The 12,164-nt window shown below is 36.1% G+C and overlaps 1 protein-coding gene across 1 annotated transcript in view; it reads right to left on the bottom strand.

The window, feature by feature from the left end:
• ARHGAP15 (Rho GTPase activating protein 15) overlaps nt 1-9,568 on the bottom strand; it is a 609,886-nt gene extending 600,318 nt beyond the window's left edge. Inside the window, exon 1 of the mRNA XM_015062996.3 lies at nt 9,226-9,568. The gene's annotated coding sequence lies outside the window, so the exon portion shown is untranslated. The remainder of the gene's footprint in view (nt 1-9,225) is intronic.
• Between the last annotated feature and the right edge of the window lie 2,596 nt (nt 9,569-12,164).

Raw genomic sequence — 12,164 nt, 5'->3', positions numbered from 1 at the left:
AATGAGAAGTAGTATTGGGAGAAAGGCTAAGGGCAAAGATAGAAATTTAAGGACCATATCTGAGGGATTTTATTTATTCATTTATTTGTTTGTTTTCAAGCCAGGTAACTAGAAAAAATTTAAATGTTCTGGCAACCACATTAGATGAAACAAATGAAGTGGGTGAAATTAATGTTATTTTTTTTAATTTTTTTTAACGTTTATTTATTTTTGAGACAGAGAGACACAGAGCATGAACGGGGGAGGATGAGAGAGAGGGAGACACAGAATCTGAAACAGGCTCCAGGCTCTGAGGTGTCAGCACAGAGCCCGACACGGGGCTCGAACTCACGGACCGCGAGATCATGACCTGAGCCGAAGTCAGCTGCTTAACCGATTGAGCCACCCAGGTGCCCCTGAAGTGGGTGAAATTAATTTTAATAATATATTTTATTTAACTTGACGTGTTAAAATTTTATAATTTCAGTATAGTAATCAATGTAAAAATATTAACAAGATACCTTACATCTTTTTATTTGTACTAAGTCTTCAAAATCTGGTTATTTTTCATTCAATTTAGACAAGGTACATTTCAAATACTGAATAACCATTTGTGGCTAGTTGCTATCATAACTGCCAGCATGGTCTAGGAAAGAATTTGGGGGATTTACAGGCTGAGGGGAAACATAGGGTCTATAGGAGAAGGAAAAAGAGAACTAAAAAAGGCACCTGTAGTATGACAGAAACTAAGGCAGAAAATGTTTTCTTCCTTACATGTTGTATAACATCTCTACAGAAGGCTATGTATGCAGCCAACAAGAAACAGGTTTTCCACAGATGGCATTGTTCTAGACAGCAAACAAAGCAAGGTCCTTTCAGACCCTTTTAGACTTTAGGGCCTCCTGAATGAAGCCCAGCATTGTTTAACTATTGACACTTACTAGGCTTAAAAATCACAGCATGGCATAGTAAAAATAACAGGGATTTTGCCTAGTCATGGATTTAACCCAGATGTGCCTATAAATCACAACACACTCTACCAAATAGCTCTATAAATTCGGGCACTTACCCTTAACTTTCTTATCTTTAAAATGGGAATGCCAACTTTACATGATTTTTGTGGATATCAAATGCTATTAGATATGTACAACACCTGATACATAATATGCATTATACATAATATTGTAATCATAATCATGATTCCTATTAACAATCCCACTCTAATTTTTACATTGATGAATGTCACATGTTATTGAAAGCATCTTAAGAATGAGAGAATATTGTCTGTATTTTGTAATAGCAGAGTACCTACTGCAGTGTTGGAGACACTACTGGCGTAATCAACACTCATTTTCCCTCCTATCTCCCACATCTCTTAAGACAAGCATCCTGGTATGAATAGATATTATATGGAGACTCACGTTATTTGGTTTCCTAGTGCCTTTAGAAGAAAGATGAATAAGTGTTCCATAGCTCAGATTCTAGCCTTTTAAATTCTAGTACAAAATTAACTAATGCAGAAAATAAATTAGCAGAAACAAAATTTCCCCTTGACTCAGCATCCAATTTCCTGAGCATTCTACCTTTCAGAGCTCTTTTCAACAGATACCTTGCTTGACCCTAAGTTTGGTCATACATCAGTAAAGACAAGAACAAAAAGTTCTCTAAGTTTTTAAGAAATGAGTTTAAATCGACATAAAATTATTCAATTGTAATACCATAGTTTTATTAAAATAGCTTAAAATTTAAATGCTTAGAAGTGACTGGTGCTTTCCATCTGTTTATGGAAGTATGTTTTCAAATGGTGAGTTATTTCTTCTAAGTTTCAAAAAGGCACTACAGTATATAATGAATCCAGGATTTCAATACAAACTTTCACCACTGCAAGGTTACTCAAAACATACCCATCAAGTGTCATTTGTCTGAAATATGTTTCAGCTTCTCTTCCCCTAAATTGATCCTATTTTTTCAGACCCAGAAGTTCACAAGAAACAGAAAGCCTTTCCTGATTCTATAGTTCAGGGTCAATTTTTGTATCATTTATTCTTTTACTAATCAAATACTCACTGAGTGGTTATTATATGCCGACAGCTGTTCTAGGTTCTGTATATCAAGTAGCAAATTAACAGACAAGGTCAATATGCTTAAATGATTACTTAGGTGGAGTCCAGCCACTAAACAAGCCGAAAAAAGAATAATTCCCCATATCCAAAATGCTATTTAGAGAAATGAAAGCAAAGTAATGAGAAAGAGAGGGCCTTGCAAGTGATGAAAGGAGCCTGAATTAATTTGAAATATAATAGAAAGTCATTTGGAATTCTTTTACTGGGAAAAATTGTAGGATTTAAGTCTTAAGAAGGCCACTTTGGCTATTTCTTGGCAAATGACTATGGTATGAAAAGTAGAAGCAGGGAGATAAGTCAAGAAGGTTCTGTAGTAACAGTGGTAGAAGTGGTAAGAGGTGACCGAACTTGGGATATTTCAACACACATTAATCCCTTGCTTAATGTCCAATTAATTCCTGCTAAAACAAAAGCTGTTAAATAAAAGCCCAAGATACACAATCAACATTTATAAACACAAAAATATACTAATAGATTTAAAAAATGGTTTATGTAAGTAATAGCAACAATTTGATTAAAAATGAATTGTACATAAAATGTAAAAAAAAAAAAAAAAAAAAAAAAAAAAAGGTTTTCTTGCCCACAGAGGATACTTAATCAATCAATTATAGCACAGAAAAACATATTTTGGGCTGGAAAAAAAACCTGACTGGAACATTCTAGAAATTGCTACCTCTTCAACCTTCTTGAGTTCATTCACAATGTGCAAATCAAAATTGCTCCATATGTTTTGCATGGTTTTTCTCTCACTTGAAATCAGAAAGTGAATTAATGAGTGTGGTTTTATCTAAAATTGTGATATTACTACATGTCACACATTGTAGTGTATACCTTTAGAAGTTTTTTTTTTCTTTTTGGGGGGAAAAGTCATTATACCAACCAAAACACAAAAAATAAAGAACAATTAGTGTGAAAATATATATATATAACTTTTCAAGAGCCACTATTGAGAAAAGTTAAGTAAACAAGATAATGGGAGCTAAATCAATATTTTATAGCCTCTGCTGATTGCTGAATTGAATGTGGTTTGGGGCAGGAAATGTGTGGGAAAGAGTATAACTGACAATAATTCTAGTTTATTGTCCCAAACAGATAGATGAATGGTGGTGCCATTGACTGAGATGGATGAAAATAGGGAAGAAGCAAGTTGAGTTGGGGGCAAGCAGGGAGTAATTAAAAGGTTAATTCTGAACATCCTCATTTTGAAACCTCTTTGAGACATTCAAGCTAAGATGATGAGTAGCCAGTTGCATTAGTAGTTTTAGTGCTAAGAAAAACATTTTGATTTTGAGACCTAATTAAAATATAGATAATATTTAAACTCATGGTACCAAAAGAAATTCACCCAGGAGGAATAAACTTAGAAGACAAGAGCTAAGACTAAAAAGGTAGAAATCTGAAGACTGAGTGCAAGGCATTCCAATATTTAGAGAGCTGAATGATGAGGAAGATTTATCAAACGAGACAGAAAAAGAGCATCCAGTGAGGGTGTAGAAAACCTGAAAGAATGAAACATACCAGAAGTCAAATGAAGAGAGAGGTTCAAGAGGGAAGGAATGTTCAATTGCATCTCAGGTATCTCAGAAAATAAATAATATGAGGACATGTAAATGACCACTGGATTTGGCAAATTTCATCTGGGACTCTGATAATAAAATGTTCTTTGATATCTCTATAGTATTGCATTTATACACATAGATCTATACTTAAATTCTTGTGTTTGTACACTAAACTACCTAAAAAGTTTTCATTGGCTAGATAGCATATTGATTCTTTGTGTCCCCAATAATTCCTTGCCCGACACAACATACTTAGAGTTAAAAATTATTTACGGAATTGAATCTAAGTGGGCTGATGGCCACCAAAAGAGAAAATCAATTTTAAAACCTACCATAATATTGTGTGTAATCACAAGGCTAATTTTAAAAATAAGATACTCTGCTTATTCTTTAGCATTCTGTATACATTCCCTCTCATCAGATGAGCTTTCCTACAATTTCAGAGGAAATGGAAACCATGAATCATGTATTTCCTCAACTTCCTCTAATCACTGCATTTTTATGTCCCATCATCCGCATATACACTCATTAAAATGCTCTTCCTTCTTTTTCAGGTTAATTTATCTACTTGAGCTACTGATTACACCCATCTGTCTTAGCCTCTGAGAACTTGTTGGGTTTCTGGATATACATATTTCCTTTGTTTCCTTTATTTCCATTCCTTTTCTCTTCCCCTTCACTTCAACATTCATGTGTCATCCCTTTTTTAGCTAATTGAAGACACCCATGACTCTTAATAAATTAAGTATGGCACAACCACAGAGTGAAATACTGAGAGAATATTGAGAGAGAGAAAGAGACTTAAACAGTTTCTTATTTTTACTATGGAAACACGTCTAAGATATTACTAAAAGAAAAGCAAAGTGGAAGGGTATGTATAAGGTTTCCCTTAATGTAATAAAGGAGAGTATATGCACATACATTATATATAGTCATATGTGCATATAGGCTTTTTGCATTAAAAAACTGTGAAAAATTTAAAAAAAGTAACTATGAAAAGTGGTTGCCTATTGGGTTATAGTAGAGGTGAATAGCAGTATATAGAAATGGGAACATAATAAAGATTTTTTTCTAAAATTTTTATATTTAGGTTTTATTCTGGTTTTGAACCATCTTGCTCCATCATCTTTTCTTAAATTCAAAACAAACAAAAATCAAAAATGCTGTCATAAACTGAAAAAGAAAAAAAACAATCTTTATAACCACAGCCCATATAAGAACCTCAAGGCACCTGGGGAGGGGAGCTAGCACCTGATGTTACAAGAATATCTACCTTCACAGACTGTAACCATTTCTGTAAACTACCCTGAAGAGTATGTCACCAACAGGGAGATACATGGGAAAAGTAAATAAATAAACCGTGATGCTGGACAGCCCATCTACATGCAAAATGTGGACATTCAATTTATGTATTTCCCTGCTTAATGATACTATTGTTCTTTATAACCCTTAGTCGTAATCTGCTTAGCAGGCCAACCCTATCAGGATCTCAAACTGTCTTTCTGGCCTTACCTCCTACTACTATACTGTAGCTAACAAAACTAGACAAAAACAAAAACAAAACTAGACTCTTCCTCTGACATTGTGTGCCCGGGCACATTCCCTTCCTGTCCTCAAACTCTGAATCCTACCTCTCTCTGAAAACTACTACAAATCTTTCCTCCCAAACTGTCCTGATTTCTCTGATAGGACATAATCAAATGATGTCACAACTGGAAATTCTCTACCTAATTTCCTGGCACATTACAGAAATACAAAATGTTTCCTGGATTTCTGAATCCTAATAGAACATTCTTTACATCTTTTTTATGGTACTTGACACATTTCACTTGTATTATAACTGTTAACATAATGATCCCACTAGATTATAGACTTTTAGAAGAAAAACATTGTGTTCACCTGTTCAAGACAGGTGTTCATATATGAGGTACCTCTTGAAAAATACTTTAAAATTCAGTTTAATTGAAACACTTCATTTGGATCTATCTTTAAACTAATACTGTATATCTGTCTGATTATGAAGTGTGGAGAATTCGAATAAGCAGTGTTTTTAAGTGTGACCATAAGTGGCTGTGTAGTGGAGTCACCCTTTCTTCTGAGGAAAGCATTTTCGTTTCTATGTGTGAAGACCCCTCCATTCAGCTAAGAGTACACGTGTTGCCAGGTCAGGCGGCTCCTCAATGCAAAAGAAGGCCGGTGACCTAGTCCAGTCACTTATGGTGTTTGTGTCTTAGGGTCCATGATTAGCTCCACTATGGTCATGTGGCAAAATTCAGTCCAGTCAGATCCCAATCTGAGACCTTTACTGTGGTGATAGGGGAAAGCCAATCTTCTGCAACAGGGTCTGAAAGGTCAAATGTAAACCTAAAGCTTTCTTGTCAACTCTGTAAGATTCTGTCAGAGAGGGCTTATAGCACAGTGCAGAAAAATTGAAAAACAAAAAACAAGCAAACAAAAAAACTAAGAAATAAAGAAAATAAAACCCAATCTTAATTATGCTGTGTGAGCTCCTGGATCCCACCATGCCTGACTTCTCTTTCCTTGGATTTTTCAGTTCTACAAATCAATGCCTATCTCTGGTGCCTAAGCTAATATTAATTCAAATCTATCATTTGAAAACAAAGGCATTTTGCCAACTCTAACCTGAAATGTAGAATACTTATAAGTATATTTTCAAGTCTAGCTATATAATATTTATTGAGCAGTGCAAAAAAAAATATGTTTCTGGTACCCAAAGCTTTAAATTCAGAATATTAAATGGTTTAAAAAATACACATAACTGATTATGTTAAATATTTTCTAAGTGTATGGGGATATCAAAATAATCTTAAGACATAGTACAATTAATTTTCAGCCACTACAAGATGGTATATATTTGCATACGAATACATTATAGAAATGGATACATTTCTGCCAAATATTTACCCCCCCCCCAACTATTTGCTACAGTGTAATTCTTTTCACTTGACTGAAGTCCTCAACATGTAGCCGTTCTTTGGATCCTATCTGTTGAGAGAGCTTATTAAAATTATACCAGGGGCACCTGAGTGGCTCAGTCGGTTAAGCGTTTGGCTTCAGATCAGGTCATGATCTCATCGTTCATGAGTTTAAGCCCTGCATCAGGCTCTGTGCTGACAGCTCAGAGTCTGGAGCCTGTTTCAGATTCTGTGTCTCCCTCTCCCTCTGCCCCTCCTCTGTTCACCCTCTGTGTCTCTATCCCTTTCAAAAATAAGCAAACATTAAAAAATATTAAAGAAAAAGTAAATAAAATTATACCAGACAGGGTAGGGGAGGCCTAAGAAGTAAAAAGAAACAAAGCTCTCCTGGGAGCATGATATCTTTATCATATGCCCTAGGTGCTGAGAAAGAAGATGAGTAGGTTTTAAGGACAATGGGAATGGGATGGAAGGAGCCAAGTGTGGTCTGTCCTTCTAGGTACCAAGGCTGGGAGACCCTAAATTAGGGACAGATCAGGCACCAAAACAAAGCATAGAAAGGGAATAAAAGGAGGAAATACCATAGAAAAAAAGTCTCTTTTCTGAATTTTGCAGAATACTGGCCCCAAGTGGAAAAGCATGATACACTTTTAATAAATCAGTTTTGAAATTACTCTCCAAATGAGATTCTCTGCGTTAATTTCACCAAAATGTGTTTATTTATTCACTTAAAATGTATAAAGGTATAGTAACCTATAGTACCTCATTTTTAAGTGACTATTTAAGATTTTGTATATTCAAGAGATAATGCGTTACTTGTTTTTACAAATAATTCTGAGAGTATCTTAGTTTATGTCTATCATCTCTAATTGTTGCTCTTTATAACTCCATACTAAGCTACATTTATTTCGTTCTTAGTTTTATAAATTCTTCATAAGATACTTATATTTTAATTTGACCGTTTCTGCAAGAAACAATCATCTTACAAAGAATTTGGCTTTTATAAATATGAAATGGTTTAAAAAACTGCAGTGGACATTTTTTCAGTGCCAAACACTTCTGTGGATTCACTCTTGCTAATATGTAAGTACTACATATATTTATTCATGTGATGTTCTTTTATAATAAAGTGAAATAAAGTAATAACATATCAACCAAAACTATCTGAATTACACAGCTTTTGTAGATGCAGAGGTTCAGAACCACAATATTGAAGACAGATTTAAATAATGCTTTCCATTGTGTGGAAATGTAACAAATTGAAAAGCTAATCAGAATATCAAAGCAAATATATATTACCAGGGTCTCCCTTTTTCCTTTCACTATAACAATAAAAGATGTATTGAACACCAAGTCCTAATCTCCATTTTTCTGTGATCCTTTTAATAGTCAACAAGTAACTAGCCTCAGTATTGACAACTGAAGAGGTCTTAAAATAGAGTGTACTAATATGCCTAATAATTTCCTACTAAATTGACCATATCAAAAACATTTATATGTGTCTTTCAATAAAAGATAATAAAGGAAAAGAATTGTTGCCACTTATCAACTGCGTAACCATTTTTTAATAACACACAAAAAAATAGGTGTTGTGGGGCCATCACTTCCCCCATTCAACAGCACAATAAAAATAATATTAGGGAAGAGTATATCATATCTCATGCTTTTATTAAAAATTCTTTCAAAAATTGACACTCGGATTTATTTTAGGTATTTGTCTCTGAGATTAGCAGCACTTTATATTTTTGTACATATGTTACAGAACACAAAGACATTTTGTAAAAGGAAGAAGTTAGTATAAAAGATAAGTTCTTGTCACTTTAAGATTAACAAATCCTTTTCATTTCTAAGGTTATCATTTTGGAAAACTTCAAAGAAAGAAAATTACATAATTATATGAATAACAAAAATATATCCTAATTTGCCCCTTTTCCCAAAAGTAACCTTCAACAAAGGTTCTTTTTTAAACAGAGAATGTTGCTAGTGAAATAGAAACTTGCCCTCATTTCACCCTATATCTTAAATAAAATTTAGGAAAATAATATAAAATATTCAAGTGTCATAACAAAGAGCTTTGTTTTGCATTTTAAAACTTTCCTGTTTTTTAATAGTTATTTAAAAAACTACACATTTGATAAACTACAACTTTGCAAAGGCTTCTAATGTTAACTTTAACCCAACACTTTATACTGGATAACTTCCGTGCTGCAACTCAGAGGTTATTTCTTATTGTAACAAAGTGCCTTTTTCTCTTTCCTTATCTGGATCCTGAATAGTACATATTTTGTAAAACGATCAGTTGAAGATGCAAAGTCCCTTATTTTCTCTAGTAGTTAATTTTAAAAGCACTTTCAAACTAAAAGTATACCTTACTCTGTCTTTAACAGTTTAGTACAAAATCTTAGCAAATCATTCTATTGTAGTGTCTTCTAAGGGACTTTTGAACTTGGCAGTTGCAAATATAAAAAGAATATTCTTTTCTACACCAAGGACACAAACAGATGTTTTAATCACAGGTGAAAACACATTTTCATAGAAATATTTGTATATTCACACCAGAGCGTAGGACACCGCCAAACATTTTCATGTTTAAATTTCATATTCACTGTAAAGTTAAAATTTGCTTACCTTTTCTCGGTGATCACTTGTTATTGAAACTGCCATCAACTTCCAACTGTTAATGACTCTTTCAACAAAAACGGAAAACAGTAAAGTCACATGTCATAAGAGTAGGCCTATGTTGGATGCTGCTTAATTTCAGTACTGGAGAAAAAAAAAAAAAAAGCCAGGGGGTTGGGGCGAGCACAAAAAACTTTAAAATAAAACCACTTCCTGCGTAGAGACGGTTAACCACATACACATCATTACTCGATTTGAAGAAATTGCCTTGTATAGTCAACAATATTTTTATTTTTCAATGTGCTTTTCAATTTTCAAACACTACTACATTTCTACAGGTTTCATCAATTCTGGTTTAATGGGGAAAATGTGTGGTCAAAAATGTAGCCGGGGGAGGAGCAGGAGGGTAAGCAAGGAGGGAACTTCCTCTTTCTCTCCTTCTAGCAAGAGCTTCAAACCTAAGTCTCTGCTATCCTCTGTTGGCGTGAGTATATTCACATAGCACCAAGAGGCCCCGCTTATTGACGGGGAAGCCGAGAAGCCACTTCCAATTCACGAGCTGATAATTCCGTCTCGTGGACGGACCAACAAAGAGGTGGTCCCGGTACTAAATACAATGTCTCGGACAGGTTGCTAACGAACTTCAGAGAACACAGCCCAGGGCCCCAGTGCCACCTGGAGGAAAGAAGCGTGCTTATCTAGCACGTGCTGTGACACTCACTTTGGTGGTGGCTCACACACTGGTGTGTCCTCTCTGGCAGTTTCCTAAGCAGTTCTGAGATCTGCTGATGAGATTTTGCTCTAGCCGAATGATTTTTTGTGTGGCCTGATTTAAGAGGAAAAATAAAGGATAAAAAGGGTGTCATTTTTGGCAAGCTGCTATGTGCTCATTTGTGTCAAACTTCAACCAATCTCAGACATATTTGGGGGGGGGGCGCATCTCAACAATAACTATAGGATGGGCATCTTTATTGAACCATGGAGTTCAAGAAATAAGTTCCTGGATGTCCAGGCTTGGCTGGTTTTGTGAGATCTGCAGGATACTCACAAAGGGAAAAGCTCCCCTTCCAAATATATGAGAAAGTTAAATCACAACCTTGTCATACAAACCAATTAGCCTGGAAATCTGTGTAATAGCTCTCAGTGGTGTGGAATGTTTGGCACACATAGACAATGATATAAATATACACACACACACACACACACATATTTGTTACATGTGGCCCAAGTGAAGGATGGCATGTCCCTACAAATTGGTCTAATTTCTCCAAGACCTCCTTTTCAAAATTATATTTCAGACTGACTCTAGATCTTACTATCAATTGTCATTCTGGGATGCACCTTTTTAAGTGTTTAGAGCCGTGAAGTTTGTACTCAATATTCTCCTTAAGACTGAGGAAAAACTGGAAAGAACATGATATTGGAAGGGAGGAAATCAGAATTCAGGCCTCAATTCTGACACTGCTATTTGTTTAACCTTGGCCAAGTCACTTCAGTTCTCTGAGATTCGGGTTATTTTTGATATACCGGAACACACAAATAAAAACCGTCTATCTGCTAGGGTAAAAGTGAAGTTCTGGTTCACAAACCTGGCGGCTTCCCGGTGAAATCTGAAACTGGCTTCCATTCAGAGAGGCCAAGGAGAGACGGAAGAGAGAGGGAGCCCCTCCAGATGGGTAGGTTGCAGGTTTAATAAGCAAGGGAACTCACGTGCGAAGCTGGTCTTAGGAGGCCACATGACAAGTAGATCTCCTCACCAGAATCTTAAAAGTTTATTTAGAGGCCTTAACTGAGTTCATCTCATATTCCCTCCAGGCAGCCTTAGCCAGGCATTCTCTTTCAAAGCTGCATCCTTAAAAAGACTCCCACTGTGGGAACTGTGGGCAGAATGTACATTTCAAGGACAGAGGAGGGGCTGAGGAGCCTGATTGCCCAGGTGTGGTTCCTGGGTCAACCTGAGGTCAAGTCCTCTTGATGACCTCCTCTGACGATCTCTCTCCTGACTGGCTCTTAACATCTTTCATGCCTGCCCCCCCCCTTATAATGTGTGCTGAGAGTTAACAAGAGGTTTTATTAGCTGGGAGGTGGCTAGTCTCATGGCTTTGTGGCCGCACAGGGGGCAGATACCACAGCAACAATATAGAAACATACAAGAGAAAAAACATAGATTAAGATGATGATTTTAAAAATAAGTAACAATTTTTTTTTTAATGAGAGCTGCATGCTTTAAACCCTTGATTTAAGTCCCCTAGGCTGGGGTTCAGAGTGTTGTTTGTATTTTCATGTGAATTAATAACATCAGCAGACTCATTTTGTTTGGAGAATGGAGAAATGCCTCCTTGTGAGGCAGTAATGATGTTCCAGGTCATCTCATTTGGGAGGACAGCTTTTCTCATTGGAGACATTTTAGGGTTCAGTAAAGACAGGTTTTGATGGCTATCATTTAAGGCTTGTTGGGTGAATTTAGTAGGGGCTTCTATGTGTGCTACAGCATCCTATAGGCCCATGCAGGGGACAAAGATGGTGGCCAAGTAATTGTACCAATGGAAAACTAGAAGTGCCTTGAGAGGAAAGTTGGCAGTTTTTGTTACTGTGGGGGGATTCTCCCCTGTGTCCAGGGAAAACCCAAAGTGTAGTGACCCAAACACCCAGGTGAAAGCCATGGCCAAAGGTTTGTGCCATATAACCACTGGGTTTCATTTGGGGATAGCCAATGAACCATATCAGGCCATATCAGTCAGTGCCAAACCATATCAGTCAGTGCCAAACCAGCCACTATCCTCTGATATGACAGAATGACTATATTGTTCTCATGATCTTTATCCCATATCCCTAGTGTGTCTGGGTTGGTTTTATTTAGAGCGATTTTTCTGTTCCCAGCATAAGAGTTCCTTGGCGTTCAAATGCCCATAACCCAGGGTGAGCTACACCCACCTGTCCCGATCAGA

This window comes from Acinonyx jubatus, chromosome C1, assembly GCF_027475565.1.
Source record: "Acinonyx jubatus isolate Ajub_Pintada_27869175 chromosome C1, VMU_Ajub_asm_v1.0, whole genome shotgun sequence".
Lineage (NCBI taxonomy): Eukaryota > Metazoa > Chordata > Mammalia > Carnivora > Felidae > Acinonyx > Acinonyx jubatus.
Note: the sequence above shows the minus strand (reverse complement) of the source record. Positions and strands in the feature narration are given on the sequence as shown.